Source organism: Oryx dammah, unplaced genomic scaffold (genome assembly GCF_014754425.2).
Source record: "Oryx dammah isolate SB20612 unplaced genomic scaffold, SCBI_Odam_1.1 HiC_scaffold_8, whole genome shotgun sequence".
In the NCBI taxonomy this organism is placed as follows: Eukaryota; Metazoa; Chordata; class Mammalia; order Artiodactyla; family Bovidae; genus Oryx; species Oryx dammah.
In genome coordinates, this window is record NW_024070192.1 from 18,140,613 (window position 1) to 18,158,005 (window position 17,393).

Sequence of the window (17,393 nt, forward strand, 5' to 3'; positions counted from 1 at the left end):
CTCCTTCTGTCTGAGAATCTGGGAATGCCTCCTTTTCCTGCGGGTGTCAGAGAGAAGGTGGACCGGCTGTGGATGGGGAGGTTCCCTGCCCTCTCTAGCTGTGTCCCCCCATGCTGTGGAGGCTGGGTAGGTGTGGAGGCTGGGTAGGTGTGAATGAGTGCTGGGGCCATAGGATGGTGATCACTCATTTCTTTGGGGACCTTCCCGGCGGACCAATGGTTAAGACTCTGCACTTCCAATCCAAAGGCGGCAGGTTCGATCCCTGGTCAGGGAACCAAGATCCCACATTTGGCAGGGTGCAGTCAATAAAACAAAAACAAAAATCTGGTTTCTTTAGCTTCCCACGAGGGCCAGGTTCCAGAGCTCAGAGAGGTGGGTGGGAGGACTTTGCTTCTAATCTACCTCTTTACTTACTCTGTCCACCTCACTCCTTACTGCCGAAGACCCTCCCTCAGGTCAGGGGAGTGTTTCACATCCCCCTTTCCTCCAAATAGGAACCCAAAGGAGAAAGAAAACTGAGTTTTCAAGTGCCAGGCAGTGTGCTAGCCCATTTTACATTTCCTTCCTGAAAAGCCTTTGAAGTAGGTATTTCTCAGCCAAAGACAAGGTGAGGCAAGCAAAGTTGGAGGCAGTATGGCCCAGGGTTCAAGACCAGGGATTTGGGTGGCAGACAGACATGGGAACAATCCCTGCTCTTGGCCTCCTGAGCTGTAATGAGGGGGTCAATACTTTTATCCCCCGAAACCTGTTTCCCGTCCCTATAGGAAGAAGATAAGACTCTTCATGGGCTTTTTGGAAGTATTAAATGAAATATGGTGCATGAAATATTAATTCCTGGCAAGTGGGATATAGTAGATGCTGAGGTTATTTTTGTAACGTCCAATATCTGGTAGAGGGCAGAGCAATCCCTCAGCTTTCCACTCCCAGAAAAGGCTCTTCTCAGATGCCAGGAGCCCTGGGGCTAGGTGCCCAGAGAAGGAGGAGAGAATGAGGCTAGGGAGAGGCAGCAAGCGTAAGTGTGTGTGTGTGACACACACACACACACACACACACACACACACACACCCCGAAGAGAGAACTCCCTTCCAATCCCCAGGGACCCTCTATGGAAGTACAGATGGTGTAAGGACACCAAAAGAGCCTGAAGTCAGGGAACCCTGAGGACACAAACATCCCCCCTCCCACCCACAGGCGGAGGAAGGACCCATGCCAACACAATGTGTGGTCTCTTGGGCCAGCTCCTCCTCTAACTCAGGGAGAGGCAGCAGCTGGCCCCGGGCCACACCAGCCACTCATGCCGCCAGCCACACCACATGTGTCCATCACTCTAACTCTTCTCACCACCAATAGTACAGCAAAGAGTGGAAACGGGCAAACTGGGTATCTGGGCTAACATTTCCCTGGTGGCTCAGTGGTAAAGGATCTGCCTGCAATACAGGAGTTGCAGCAAACACAGGTTTGATCCCTGGGTCAGGAAGATCCCCTGGAGAAGGGCATGGCAACCCACTCCAGTATTCTTGCCTGGAGAATCCCATGGACAGAGGAGCCTTGCGGGCTACAGTCCACGGGGTCGTGAAGAATCAGACATGACTGAAACCACTGAGTATGCATGCACACATGGACAAGTGAGGTTACAAGCTGCGCATGCAAACACAGATATCAGGCACCCATGCAGGGGATATGCTATGGGTTTATGTACATTACTTCCTACCTATATGCTGTGTGCATACACATTTGTGGTCACACAACTTCCAGACTTACCCTGGGGTCCCTGGGTGCCTGTGCATACCGTGTGCCAGGATATATGTGTGTGTCCACGTGTGTGACTGCATGTCAGACAAACTCCCCGGAGCTGAAACTCTGCAGGAAGGGTCAGATGGCAGTCTGAGACACTTTTCATGTGTCAGGAAAACTAGGCTCCCCTTTCAGGAAGCCTTCCCAAGCAAAATAAACTAGCCCAGCTCCTGGGGCAAAGGGGGAGGGAGCAGGGGATGAGGAAAGAGAGAGGGTGACTGAGCAGGGTGGAGGAGGTCACAGAGCCAGGCAGTCAAATGACACCCCTTTGACCCCACCTCATGACCCCATCCTGATCTCTGGAAATTCTGTTCCTTTCACTTTGTCCTAAGAGGGCTTTGTCCTCTTGCTTCGCTTCAGATCTTTTTTCTCCTTTCCATCTCTCTCCTCTCCCCGCTCTGCCCTTCTCCCTCCAATTTTCTCTTTTCCTCCCAATCCAACTACTCTGGCTGCCTGCCAGTCACCTCTGCTGTTCTCTCACCTCCACTGCAGAAGTCAGGACTAGGGTCCACCTATGAGAACAGGTGGTCAGAAAATCCTGATAAGCAGCAGTACAGGTGTACCAGTTGTTTTTAAGAAGCCCCTGGCTGGTGCCTCCAGCAATGGAGGGGCTTTTTATCTGTTGATAACTGACTATATCACTTATCAGATGTTTATTTAACACCTGATTCGTGCCAGGTACCATGGTTGGCTCTGCTGCTGCTGCTGCTGCTAAGTCACTTCAGTCGTGTCCGACTCTGTGCGACGCCATAGACGGCAGCCCCACAGGCTCCCCATCCCTGGGATTCTCCAGGCAAGAACACTGGAGTGGGTTGCCATTTCCTTATCCAATGCGTGAAAGTGAAGTCGCTCAGTCATGTCTGACTCTCAGTGACCCCATGGACTGCAGCCTTCCAGGCTCCTCCATCCATGGGATTTTCCAGGCAAGAGTACTGGAGTGGGGTGCCATTGCCTTCTCTGATGGTTGGCTCTAGAACTACAATAAACAGGCTCTGCCTCATGAAAATTTCATACTGATAGGCAAGTCAGAAATTAATCAAAATCACATACATAATGTAAAATTAAAACAAGGGAGTTCCCTGGTGGTCCAGTCATTAGCACTTGGTGTTTTCACTGCCGTGGCCCAGGTTCAATTCCTGGTAGGAGAACTAGGATCCTACAAGCCACATGGTAAAAAAAGAAAAACATTATTGAGGGCTTCAAAGGAATATACATATGTGTGGTGAGAGCCTCTAAAGGGGGAGTTAACTTGGTCAGTGATGGGAAAGATTCACTAAGAAAGTGATTAGTCTAGGTTTGAGGGAAAAGTAAGACTTAACCAGACCAAGGAGCAGAGGGAGTGGGTATAATGTAAGACATTATTGTATTGTTATAGATAAAGCGAACAGTGTAAGCAAAGGCCCTGGGGCCAGAGGGAAGGAGGTCCTTTCCTATAACTGAAGAAACTCTTGAGTGGTGAGGAGAGAGAAGGAACTTAGATGAGGCTGGAGCAAGCCACACATGCTCTCCTAGGCTGTGTTAAGGATCATTCATCTTGATAAAGTGCCAATATGGTCTATAAATAGGAATAATTTTTTTAATTTAAGAAAACAAAAATTCATTAAGACTCTTAAATGATTTTATGTTTCTTCACCACGACAGCAACCACACATATTTGAAGAACAATAGTGCATGAATTTGCCAACAAGGGTCTGTCTAGTTAAAGCTATGGTTTTTCCAATAGTCCATGTATGGATGTGAGAGTTGGACCATAAAGAAAGCTGAGCACCAAAGAATTGATGCTTTTGAACTGTGGTGTTGGAGAAGACTCTTGAGCATCCCTTGGACTGCAAGGAGATCCAACCAGTCCATCCTAAAGGAAATCAGTCCTGAATATTCATTGGAAGGACTGATTTTGAAGCTGAAGCTCCAATACTTTGGCCACCAGATGCGAAGAACTGACTCATTTGAAAAGACCATGATGATGGGAAAGATTGAAGGCAGGAGGAGAAGGCGACAACAGAGGATGAGATGATTGGATGGCATCACCGACTCAGTGGACATGAGTTTGAGTAAACGCCGGGAGTTGGTGATGGACAGGGAGGCCTGGCATGCTGCAATCCATGGGGTCGCAAAGAGCCAGAGACAACTGAGCAACTGAACTGAACTGAGTGCGTGCATCTGGGAGACAGTGGAAACTGCAATCTAGAGGTGATGTTTGGTCCAGGGCCCCCAACAGGTGGAGGGTCACTGTGCTGGGGAAGAGCAGAAAGGAGGGGATAGAGAATCCCCTCTGTGTGTTGCTAGGGTCTGGGTCAGATGGAAAAGGCCAGGCTGAGCTCAGCTCTATACACTCTGCCCCTCTGCCACCCTAGCCATGTGCTTAGCCCCTAACAGCTGGGATGGCTTGTGCCTGGGGGGAGGTGGAGCCAGCCGGCAGGGCTGGGAAAGGGATGAGACAGCTGAGCAGTTGGGGGGGCAGGGGTGGGGGGTGGGAGGAGAAGGAACAGAGTGCTACTCAAAGCAGGGCCCAGGGACTTGTTGGAAATTCCCAGCCCCCACTCTTGACCTCCTGACCTCATGAATCAAAATCTTGAAGTAAGGTGGCCTCTACAGCATCATGTTTTGTTTTGTTTTTAATATTTATTTATTTGGCTGCACCAGGTCTTAGTTGTGGCATTTGAACTCTTAGTTGTGGCATGCCAGATCTAGATTCCTGACCAGGGATTGAACCCCCGGGCCCCCTGAATTGGGAGCATGCAGTCTCAGCCACTGGTTCACCAGGGAAGGACCGCTATGGCCTTGTATTTTAACAGGCCCACCAGGTGACACTCAGGCTAAAGTTTAGGAACCAGCAGTGTAGAGGGCAGGAAGTGAGAAGTTGAATACTCATTTGACCATCCAGTCAGCCATCCAGCCATCACCTGCGGCTGGGTACTCTTTTCATGGAAGCCTTTCTGAAGGAAAGACACAGAGATGGAAGTAACATGGCTGTTTTAGGGCCAACCCTACCCCCAGTCTCTCCCCAGCCCCTGTCTGGCCTCTTGTTCTGGGTGGGGGCCCCATCCCAGTCCGTGTGGGGGTGGGGTGGGAGAGGGGAAGTGTATCAAGAGGGGGATGGGGTGGGGGAGGGGAAATGTCTCAGGAGGGGTGTCAGGCGGGGCTTCCTGGCAGACCCAGCTGTCCTTTCCAATCCACACCACACCCCCACACCCCAGCTCCCTCACAGCAAGCACACCCAGCAGCTGCAGAACCACCCAGCCTGGCCCAACTCTCCCCACCGTCCCCCAGCTTCAGGGAAGTGGAGTTCAACCTGTTCCTCCCCATGATGCTCCCGGACCTACCACAGCCTGGACCCATGACATCTCCCAAACCCTCCTCTCCTTCCCCACAGACCTCCCCTTCTTGAGGGTATTGAGGAAAACTGTCAGGAGCCACATCCTCGCCTGCTGTGCCTCCAGCCTGAGCCCTAGACCCAGCTGTCAGCCCCTCAGGTCACAGCCCACCCCCACCGAACGCCACCCCACACTGTGGGTGGGATCGCATCTCCACACAGGCCAAGCAGCTGGCTGGGCCACCTGCCTCAGGAGAGACCAAATGGAAGGCGGGGAGGAAGGGCAGGGGCGGGGGAGGCTCTGAGGGAGAGGAAGCTGGGGTGAGAGGGCTGGGGTCAGGAAGCCTAGGCTGTTAGAGCTGGAAGGGATCTCAGGGATCAACCGGTTCAGTCTGGACAATTTACAACCCTGTCCCAGAAGCAGAGAGAGAGTCTAGGCATCTGTGCATCGAAAAGTGCCATCCCCTAAGCGACCCAAGGGCACTTCATTCCACGGGGTTTTCCTTGAATTAATGGCACATTTCTTCTCCCCCATCACTCATTCTACTATTCCTAACTGCCCACGAATGATGCAAAGTTCATTAGGTCATCTCCTATTCACTCCATGTTTATAACTTTTTGTGTTTGAGGAGTGTGTGTGTGTGTGTGTGCTCAGTCGTGTCTGACGCTGCAATCCCATGGACTCTAGCCTGCCTTGCTCCTCTGTCTATGGAATTTTCCAGGCAATATATATAAAAACTGCCTCCACCATCAGACTGGGGGCTTCCCAAGGACAGATGATCTGTCTTTACCATCGGTCTAGGTGTTCCTAGGGGACAAATGATGTCTCCCTTTCACAAGAATAGAAGTTCCCCGAGGGCAGGGGCCATCTCCCCTATTAGACTGGGGTTTCCTGAAAGCAGGAAATGATTCTCCAGAATTCTGTGGGCCTCCTTTCACCTTCATGATTCTCTTCAGCAGACACAGCCTGCTATTAGTCCCTTAGCTATGTGATCTGGGACCTAAGAGCACAGAGGCCCTTGAATAAGGAGCCCTCAGTTTGGAGACTATCTCTGCCCAGAATGGCTAGTGGCATTTGGAGTCACTGGGCCATGGCTTTAGGACTCGGGAATTGTGACAGCTGTTCCACTCCTTGCCTATCCCCAAATTTTTCTCACACTCATAAACCAGCCTTGATGTTAGGTGGTTCCTGTCCCACCGGCCCTCCCGAGAAATTCTCTCAGTTTTGAAGGGAGCTCTCTCTGCAGAGCCTGTGAACCGAGCAAGTCCTGTGGGGAAGAAGAGGGAGAGGAGAGGTCTACCTTCCTCCCTTGGCCAAGGCCGCCTCAGGATGGTTAAGGCAGATGACCCCTCCCCAGAGCTCCCCAGGCCCCCGTCCCCAGTGACCTTCCCTCACTCATCTGTCCCAGCCCCTCCCCACCATCTCCCATGACAAGTTGCGATGATGGTTCGGCAAAGACGTCAAAGCTAACCCACCCTCTAAGGAATCGGTCACAGAAACTTCCTCTCTGCTCGCTAAAGAGGGTGCTGAAATTTTTGTCACAGCTCCCGACCTACCAAAGTTTGAGTAGCGTTCGTTCCGGAATCTTTCTGGTGTTATCATCCTGTGCATCTAATGACCCCAAGCCCCCAGCCAGCGATGTGGCGGGATCTGAGTGACACAGTCAATACAGGATACCTCGGTCCTCCTGCAGGGGATCCTCCCACAGTCTCTTCCCACACTGTGCCAGGCCTCACAGCGCACCGGCGCCTCCGCAGATGTCATCCTGAGAACACACAGGTGACAGGCTGGCTAGCAGTCCTTCCTCCTCCACTCCCTTCTGCCCAGAGTTAGAGCACTGTCCACATTCACACTGTGTGTGTGTGTGTGTGTGTGTGTGTGTGTGTGTGTGTGAGACTAACCCCACCCCACTCCATACTATTAAGGATGAGCTTTTTTAAATCCTTTCATTTCTATTTTTTTTAATATTTATTTATTGGTTGTGCAGGGTCTTCAGTGCTGTGAAGACTTTTCTCTAGTTGTGGGGAGCGGGGGCTATTCTCTAGTTGCAGTGTGCTCAGGCTACTCGTTGAGGTGACTCCTCATTGCAGAGCATAGGTTCTAGGGCTCTCGGGCGTTAGTAGTTGCGGCGTGAGGGCTCAGTAGTTGCAGCTCTAGAGCACAGCCTAAGTACCTGTGGAGTGGTGCACAGGCTTACCCCATGGCATGTGTGATCTTCCCAGATCAAGGATTGAACCTGTGCCTCCTGCATTGGCAGGCAAAGTCTTTACCACTGAGCCACTGGGAAGCCCGAAGGATGAGCTCCTAATGGTCAGGGTCCTTATTCACTTTTGTGGCCCTGGTAACCAGCAGAGCACGTGACATATAGTAGTCATCAAGTCTGTGGGATGGATGGACGGATACATGGACAATAAAGGAACATGGCCTATATAGATAACCCTACAAGGTGCTTGAGGGCTTCCCAGGTGGCTCAGTGGTAAAGAATCCACCTGTCAACACAGGAGACTTGTGTTCGATCCCCGGGTGGGGAAGATCCCCTGGAGAAGGAGATGGCAATCCACTCCAGCTTTCTTGCCTGGGAAATCCCGTGGCTGGAGGAGCTTGGCAGGCCACAGTCCATGCCGTCGCAGAGTCAGACATGACTTAAGTGACTAAGCAACCATAATAACAAGGTTTTAAGGACAGACCGTATCCCAGCTTGAGGGTAAAGAAAGTAAGGCTGAGAGAGGTAAGAAATACATCCAAGGCCTCACAGCTAAGCGGTGGAGATGGAACACCGTGCCAGGTCTTTGGGGTACTGTACCCTATAGCAGTGCTAGATACTCAAAACCAGGGCCCCAGATGCCCACATGCTGGGCACCGCACACGACTGAGCAGGTCACACGGGGCTGAGCCCCTCGCTCCGGACCTCTGTCTCCTTGGCAGATGGCACCCCCTGGAGTTGGGGCAGGTTGTGACCCATGTGGCTGCCTCCACACTCTCACCTCAGCCCGCTCTGTGCACACAGTCAAGCAGCTGGGGCGACAGCAATTCATCCCCTCCTATTCCTCCTCTCTAAATGCCAGGGTGCCAGCCAGCAGGAGTTCCTGCAGGGCTGTGTGAGGATCCCTGAGGAGGACACAGCACCCCATCCCAGGGCCCCCGGGTGCCTCCCACCTCCCCAGGTAGGAGCACTTCTGTCAAACCTCACCATGGCCGCCTCGGGTCCCCCTCTAAGTGCCCACACTCCATCCACACAGGCACATGGACACCTCACAATGGAGGTGTGGGGGTCCAAAGCTCCAAGCTCCTGTCTGAGACTCAACTGGAGCAGGGGGCTGAGGACTAGGGGCTGGCCTAGGCCCACCGCCCCCTTCTTGTAGCAGAGCCTTGTACCCCTCCACTCGTGTGCGGGGGCCCTGGCCCCTCCCGGGGAACAAGGCTGGGATTAATAAGCGGCCCAGCTCCCTCCCCTAATGGGCTCCAGCTGCACAAACATTCCCAGAATTCAGAGCCGGCTCTGTCTGGGGCGGACCAGGCCTCAGCCCCAGCATTCCTGGCCCCCTCCCCCCCAAGTCTGGGACAGCTGCTCCGGAACTCCGGCAACTGGCTGGGGATCGAATCCCAATTCGGCTTTTCCAGAGGTGGGGGGCATTGGAATGGCTGGGGCGGGGCGGGGCGGGGCCGGCAGGGGCGGGGCGGGGGTTGCGCCGAGGAGCGTTGAGGCGGAGAGAAGGGAAGAGGTGAACAAACTCTGAAGGGACACCTCAGGAGTTCCTGCCCTACCTGCCCCTTAACCCTCCCGCTCTGCTGCCCACCCTCCCCCCCTCAACAGCGCTCACATTCTGAGTCCTGGGTTCCAGGGGCCCCGACTCTGTCTTACCTGATTCGTCTCACCAGGCAGTGCCCTTGGCTGGCAGTACCCCGGAGGAGGTGACCCGGCAGGGTGGAGAGGAAACATAAACATTTCCCCTTGTGTTTTAAGAGATCCAGCCGTGTCCTGGCAGGAGCTTCACTCAGATTCTTATCAAGAAGTGGGAGGCGGTGGCAAAAGCAGCAGGAAGGAGGAGGAAAGTGAGGGGCTTACTCTCTCATTGCCCACTCAGGGAGGGACATTCAGGGACCCAGTGGCAGGAGTCCTGGGTGGACAAAGCTGCGCCTGTACTGATGACCGCCGTGCACCTGTCTCTCTTCTTGATCCCACCCCTGGATCTGGGGCCAAGGCTGGTCATTCAGCTGTCCTGGCTCAGGCGCCACCAGTTAGGCCAGTGTGGGGGACACCAAGGGCTGAGGCCAGGTGAGGAGCCTTGTGACTTGTGTTTGTGCCAGGGTTTGAGTGCATTGGGTGGGGGGGTGACTGCGGAGAGCACAGGCGACCCCCGTGGAGACATATGTGTGCCTTTCTGGGTGTGCACAGTACATGAACAGCTGTGTTAAGTGGTACCACTTGACGGTGTTTGCAGGTGGAGTAGTGCGTGTGCCTGTGCACGTCCACCTCTCGGTGTGCAGAAGTGGGCTTTGTGAGATCCCCACTGATTAGGAAAGACTGCCTGCTGGCCAACCCTCCCCCTGGGGGAAGTGCCCTTACCCTGAGCCATGGGCTGGAGAGAAGCAGAGAAGAGAGAATGGTAAAGAGAAAAGGGAGAGACTTCCCTGGTGGTCCAATGGCTAAGACTTCACATCCCCAATGCAGGGGGCCTCGGTTCCATCCTTGGTCAAGGAACTAGATCCCACATGCTGCAACTAAGAGTTCACATGCCAGCAGTGAAGATCCCACATGCCACAACTAAGACCTGGTGCAGTCAAGGAAATAATTATATATGTACTTAAAAAAAAAAGCTCGGTGTCATGAGACCCTCAATTGCACATGTTTTAAAAAGAAAAGGGAACTCAGAGAGGGCAGAGCTGGAGGCTGAGAGCACCAACTTGGGAGTTTAGAAATTTGGCTTCTGGCCTCAGCTCTTCCATGAACCAGCTGGAAACTTTGGACAAGTGACTTCCCTAAGCTGGGACTTTGTTTCCTTATCTTGAATATGAGAAGGTTGGACTAGTCTCTTCTGAGTCCCTGCTTAGATTCCATGGTGACTAGAGCTGAGTTTAGGGGCACAGGAAAGAAGCTCCATCCCCATGGGACCTGGAGAAATGGGCTCTAAGGCAGGCCACAGAGAAGAATCAACAGGGACCTCATGGAGGATCTCCAGGAGGGGCAATTCAGAGGAAGGGGGTAGTCCCTGCCCTGGGAACCATTAAACACATCTAATCCACTAGACAGGGAGGCAGATAATGGCAGACACTCTCCCAGCAGGCTGAGTTCTTGGTGGCAGTCCTGTGTTAGAAGAGAAGAGGGTCACTGAGACAGAAAGCCTGCAGTTAGTCATGGACATGCAGCAAACATATATGCCCTCATCACTCAGCCCCTGCAGAGAAATGCAGACAGACCTCTCAGGTCTTTGTCCCCATGAATCACCTGCCCGCATCACATCACCTGCTTCCTTGTGGCCCCTGCCACAGGGAAGAAATGTCTTGGAGGCACAGAGGGGACAGTATCTGAGCCATTTAACTCTTCCTTACTCATCTCCACCTCCAGCTCCTTCCTGAGATGGAGAGAGTGAGATGAGACCTTCCTCCTGGTATAAAAAGAGAAACTGGAGAGTTTAAGTTGGGGACTGAAACTCAGGAATTGGACCTCATTTAGGATGCTCTCCAGGCTTCCCTGGTGGCTCAGATGGTAAAGAATCTGCCTGCAATGCGGGAGACTTGGGTTCGATCCCTGGGTCAGGAAGATCCCCTAGAGAAGGGTGTATCAACCCACTCCAGTATTCTTGCCTGGAGAATTCCATGGACAGAGGAGACTGGTGGGCTACAGTCCATGGCATGGCAAAGAGTCAGACACAACTGAGCAACTAACACACGTGTACACACAGGGTGCTCCCCTAGTAAACCTCATTAGCCATTCATTTAGCATTGAGAGAACAGCCACTTTGTATTCAGGCCTGCACTAGAAAATGAAGAATACAAAGAAATCACATTTCCCCCAAGGGTATGATGTCAGAAAAAAATTCCTTCCCACAAATCAAAGGTGGAATTGGAACCAATCCTAGACTAACTTAAGAAAATAGTTATCAATCCACAATGGATGTCAGAGCTCTTGGTGTGGACAGGGGCGAAACAAGAGTCCAGGACACCTGAACCTCCTAGATCAAGTCTGCAGACTATAAAGCTGCAGGTAAACTAGCAGAGATGTTGGGGATTTTAACAATGAAAAGAAGGAAGGGGCTGACTATGGTAATGGAACTCTAAGGTAGAGATTCAAAATTGGTTCAAAATTGGGAAAGGAGTATGACAAGACTGTATATTGTCACCCTGCTTATTTAACTTACATGCAGAGTACATCATGCGAAATGCTGGGCTGGATGAATCACAAACTGGAATCAAGACTGTTGGGAGAAATATTAACAAGCTCAGATATACAGATGAAATCGCTCTAATGGCAGAAAGTGAAGAGCAACTAAAGAGCCTCTTGATGAGGGTGAAAGAGGAGAGTGAAAAACGCTAACTTAAAACTCAGCATTCAAAAAACTAAGATCATGGTATCCAGTCCCATTACTTCGTGGCAAATAGAAGGGGAGAAAGTGGAAGCAGTGACAAATTTTGTTATCTTGGGCTCCAAAATCACTGCAGACACTGACTACAGCCATGAAATTAAGACGCTTGCTTCTTGGAAGGAAAGCTATGACAAACCTAGACGGCATATTAAAAAGCAGTGACATCACTTTGGTGACAAAGGTCCATATAGTCAAAGCTATGGTTTGTCCAGTAGTTATGTACAGATGTGAAAGCTGGACCATAAAGAAGGCTGAGCACTGTAGAATTGATGCTTTCAAACTTTGGTGCAAGAGAAGACTCTTGCGAGTCTCCTGGACTACAAGGAGATCAAACCAGTTAATCCTAAAGGAAATCAACCCTGAATTCTCCTTGGAAGGACTGGTGCTAAAGCTGAAGCTCCAATACTTTGGCCACCTGAGTAAAGAGCCAACTTATTGGAAAAGACCCTGATGCTTTGGAAAGATTGAAGGCAAAAGAAGAAGGGGGCCACAGAGGATGAGATGGTTGAATGGGATCACCAATTCAATGAAAATGAATCTAAGCAAACTCTGGGAGATAGTCTGGCATGCTGCAGTCCAGGGATTGCAAAGATTTAGACATGACTTAGCAACTGAACAACAGCAAGAAGAGCAGGTAAGAACTCATATTCTCTCTCTCTCCCACCCCTTTCTGCCTCTTTCAACTGTCTACTGAGTAGCAATACACCCCAAAACTGACTGGCTTAAAACAAGAGCAATCTTTTATTTGCCCACAACTCTGCAATTTGGGCAGGATTTGGTGTGGACAGCTCATCTCGGCTCCATGCGGTATTGACTGAAGCCTGAGCTGCTGTGGCTGGAAGACATGGGGGCAGACTGGACCTCCCTCTTTCTTTTCATTGTTTCTCATCCTCCAAAGGGTGTCTCTCTCCCTCTCTTTCTATGTAACCTCTCTCTCTTCTGCAGGGTATTTGGACTTCTTGACATGGTGACTGGCTTCCAAGAAAGCAAAAGAGGAAGCTGTCCCAAGCCTTTTAAGACTTAGACCTGAACTGTCAGGGCATCAATTTTGCTACATCCTGTTGGTCAAAGAAAGTCACAAGGCCACTCAGATTCAAGGAGAGAGAAACACAGATGAAAGTACAGGAAAGGCATTTCTGGTAGCCATTTTGCAGACTATCTGCCACATTCCCTTAACTGTACCCCGTTTGGTTCCCTCTTGACTCACTGAAGGGCATTCTCCTCCTCCCTGACATGTCATCTTTAACCCCTTCCTCTTTCATATCCCATGTCTAATCAATGCCTACGTTCTGTTGTTTTTGCTTCCTCGGAGTCTCTCTAGTCATTCCCATGGTTGCTACCACCCTCTCTTACCTGGAATGCTCAAAGCTTCCTAAAAATTCTCCTGTTTTCACTCTTGCTTTGTTGCTGTGTTGCTTAGCACACTGCAGCCAGAACAATCATTCTAAAAGCCACATGTATGAGGAGCAGGGGACAGGGGAGCTAGGGAGACCTGTGCTTCATTATATGCCCTTTTGGCATTTTCTCTAAAAGCAGGATTAAGACCAAGATGCCTACTCTTACCACTTTTATTCAACGTAGTATTGGAAATCCCAGCCACAGCAATCAGATAAGAAAAAGAAATAAAATGAATCCAAACTGAAAAGGAAGAAGTAAAACTCACTGTTTGTAGATGACATGATACTATACAGAGAACATCCTAAAGATGTCACCAAAAAATTACTCATCAATGAATTGAGTAAAGCAGCAGATACAAAATTAATATACAGAAATCTGTTGCATTTTATACATTATGTGGCCTTTTTACCATGTGTATACCTACCTTAAAACTAAAAACTAAAATACCTTTTAAAAAATGCTTCACAATCAAAATCAAAGTTAATAATAGATAAAATAAACCAAGCCCTCATTCACTATTCTAATGAAAGACCCTCAGTGATGGCCCAGGGCTCCCAGATAAAATTTGGACTTCTTAATGGAGCTTAGAAAGCCCTTCATGATCTGCCCCACCTGGCTTGCAGCCTTATCACCCTCTTTGCACTCTGTGCTCCAGCCAAGCAAAACTAGTACTTTGAACTTCCTGTAGTTCCTTGAAAGTACCATTTTTTCTCTTGCTTTGTAGCTTTTACACAGGTGACTGCTCACAACACTCTAATCATCCTTCAGGCCTCAGCTTAGATGTTTCCTCCATCACAGAAGACCAAGCAAGTCGTCCGTGGTCCCTACAGTTGGGGTCGGATGCCTATTCTATGAATATACATGGCGCCCTGGACTTGGCAGGCGCTGGGCTCATCATGCTCTACTGCACTGTAACGATCTGGTGCTTCACCTTGTCCTTCCTACTAAGGCACATGCTTCTAATAGGGCAGGAACCAAGTCTGCCTTGCTCACTGTTGTTTCCTGATCACCTGTGCCAAGGTACTTATAATACTACACACTGGTGGAAGTGGAAAAGGAAAGGAGGAAGAAAGAAAAGGAAGAAAGTGGAAGAGAAGAAAGGCAAGTAGGTTTAAAAGCTGGAGTGGCTCAGAATGTGGTCAGGAGCCCCCCATAAGGATGGAGCTCATAGACATTAGATCCAAAAGACGTCACATTATATCATCCCATTTCTAGACATTCTGGAATAGGCAAAACTAACCTATAGTGATAGAAGTCAGAATAGTGGTTATCTCTAGACCAGGACTCACTGGAACATGGCAGGAAGAAAATGTCCTATATCTTGACTTAAGTTGTGTTTACATGAGTGTAGACACATGTCAAAATTCATTAATCTCCACTTAAAATTAAAATGCAATTTATGCATTTTACTCTGTTATATCTCAATAAGAAAGGAAGGAAAGATGGAAGGAAGGAAGGAATTATCTGGCCAGAAATTCAGGTAAACTGCCTAGCTGGTAACAGTGGTGAATCAGTTATAATCTAGGACTAAGATATAGAACTGGGATCTGGGCAGAAAAGGTGTGGTGGGGTGGGCAGTGTATACATGTGTGCATGTAAGCGAGAAAGGGAGCTGGTTTATACTAGAAGGAGAACAGTAACGCAAAATCTTTTCTTCACCCATCAACCTGTCTGCTCCCAGAGTCTTCCTGTTATTCTGTAACTACAGCATAGAGCCTGGGCTCCTCGAGTTGGCTTTGAAATATTTCACTGTCCACTCCTTGCAGGGCTTCTCTTGTGGCTCAGACGGTAAAGCGTCTGCCTACACTGTAGGAGACCCAGGTTTGATCCCTGGGTCAGGAAGATCCTCTGGAGAAGGCGATGGCAACCCACTCCAGTACTCTTGCCTGGAAAATCCCATGGACGGGGGAGCCCAGTAGGCTACAGTCCATGGGGTTGCAAAGAGCTGGACACGACTACACGACTTCACTTCACTTCACTTCCGCTCCTTGCCCTTCTATGCTTATCTCCTTTGCCTTGTGCTCCTTCTCCAGTATCCACCATGCTATGCTGCTTCCGCAAACTCCTTACCTTCCTAGGTCTGTCAGTCTACTGAGAGGTCAGTGATCATTGCTGTTTGCTTAAGAGACTTCTACTCACCATCATGGAATTCACTCCTCCTCCATCTTTAGTTTCATGGCTATTTGTTCATAGCCAGTTAGCATGTAACTTGACTTCTTATAGATACAGCTATTTTTGTATGTTTCTGTTCCTGTCTAGAATGTAAGCTTTCTAGAAGGCAGGGACAATGCTAGTAAGCTCAAACTTACAGCTCAAGCTCCCAACTCTTGTCTGAGCATCAGAATCACATTTCCAATTGCCTACTGGATATCTCTTCCTTAAAGCAAATGCTGTTCAGGGACTTACCTAGTTGTCCAGTGGCTAGGACTCAAAACTCCGAACTCAGGGGACCCGGGTTCGATCCCTAGTCAAAGAACTACATCCTACATGCCACAACTGAGGATCCTGAGTGCCACAAATAAGACCTGGCACAGCCAAATAAATAGATAAATAAATAAATATTTTTTTTAAAAGTAAATCTGTTTAAAACTGAGTTCATTATCTCCACGTGGCTGAGATAATCAGGCTCACCAGGTATCCCATATGCTCCCTACACTTTCCAACTCTTTATAGTTAGGACAGGCCGCAAGACTGGTTCTGGCAAATTAAATATGAGGACTGGAGTAGTAAAAGAAACCCATACATGATTTTCTAGTATCTCTCTCTTCTCTTGCCATGTAACTGAAGAGGTGTCTGAAGATCCCATGAGTTCTAGACGGTGTAGCTACAAGATGGTGGAGCCCCTGTTAGCTTCGGTCTCTGAATGATTGGATGGAGTAGAGACCCCTGCTGACCACGTGGATCTGTAATGAGTGAGAAAACAAGAGACCTTTGTTTTGTTAAGTCAGTGAGATTTTCAGGTTACTTGTTACTGCAGCATAATCTATTGATACCTGATCCTGACTAATAGATTCTCCACTCTCCCAATGTTATCTTTATTCTTTTCAATGGTAAATGTCTTATCATCCCAGCTAGAAACCACCTTCAGTTCCTTGCTCTTCTCTTCTTCACCTTCCTCTTGATTTGACAGACAACGCTTGGTCTATGTCTCATCACCTTTCCCTTGGATTAGAAATGTTAGTCGCTCAGTCTACCCAACTCTTTGCAACCCCATGGGCGGCAGCTCACCAGGTTCCTCTGTCCATGGGATTTCCCAGGCAAGGATACTGGCGTGGGTTGCCATTTCCTTCTCCAGGGGATCTTCCTGACCCAGGGACCGAACCTAGGTCTCCTGCACTGCAGGCAGATTCTTTACTGACTGAGCTACAAGAGAGACCCCCCCTTGGATTAGAATCACCATCTTACTTGACCTCTCTGACTTCAGCATCCTCTCTCCAACCATCTTCCATATCTTTCAGAATTCTGTTTCTAAAACACAAATCTGATCACAACATGCATTGGCTTAAAACCTCCACCTGTTCTTCAGTTTCTGTAGGACAAAAGCCAAAAAACCTGAGGCTGGTACCAAGCCCCCTATCTGCCTGGTCAGCGTCCCCTTGTCACCTAGTGGTCTAAGATCTAGCCGCATGGGATGACCTGTGAGTCCTCAAACATACTGGACTTTTTTTGCCTCTCAGTCTATGCACCTATTGCTCTTGCTATCTGGAATGCCCTTCCTCCCATTGCCAGTCTGGCAAACTCCTACTCATTCTTCAAAACCCAAATAAAATGTCCCTATGAAGCTTTATTCATGTCTCCAGGCAGAATTATTTTCTTCTTCTTTTGTGTTGTCCAGGTAACTTGAACCTATCAGTATTTTTCACTAAAACTTCAATAATTCATTTACAAGATTGCCTCTCCCAGTAGGTTGGAATTTCCTTAGGAGCAGAAATGGTATCATTCATTTTCATGTCTCTAGAGGCAAAGCAAGTTGAAAGAAAGAGTGAAGGAATGGATGCGTGAATTGAGGAAAGAATTCTCTTACTTAACATATATGTTATTTGTACCCCTGAGTTTCTTCAACATGTAATGTATCATCTATTTCTCTGTAGATAATCACCCCAAACTTAGTAGTTAACAACAAACAGGAACTTCACTGGCAGTTCAGTGGTTAAAACTCTGTGCTTCCAATGCAGGGTCAAAGGTTCTATCCCTAGTCAGGGAACTGAGATCTCACATACCAGAGGCACAGTTAAAAAATAAAATTTAAAATAAACAACAAGCATGTATTTCTCTTGCAGTTTCTGTGGGTCACAAAGTTGGG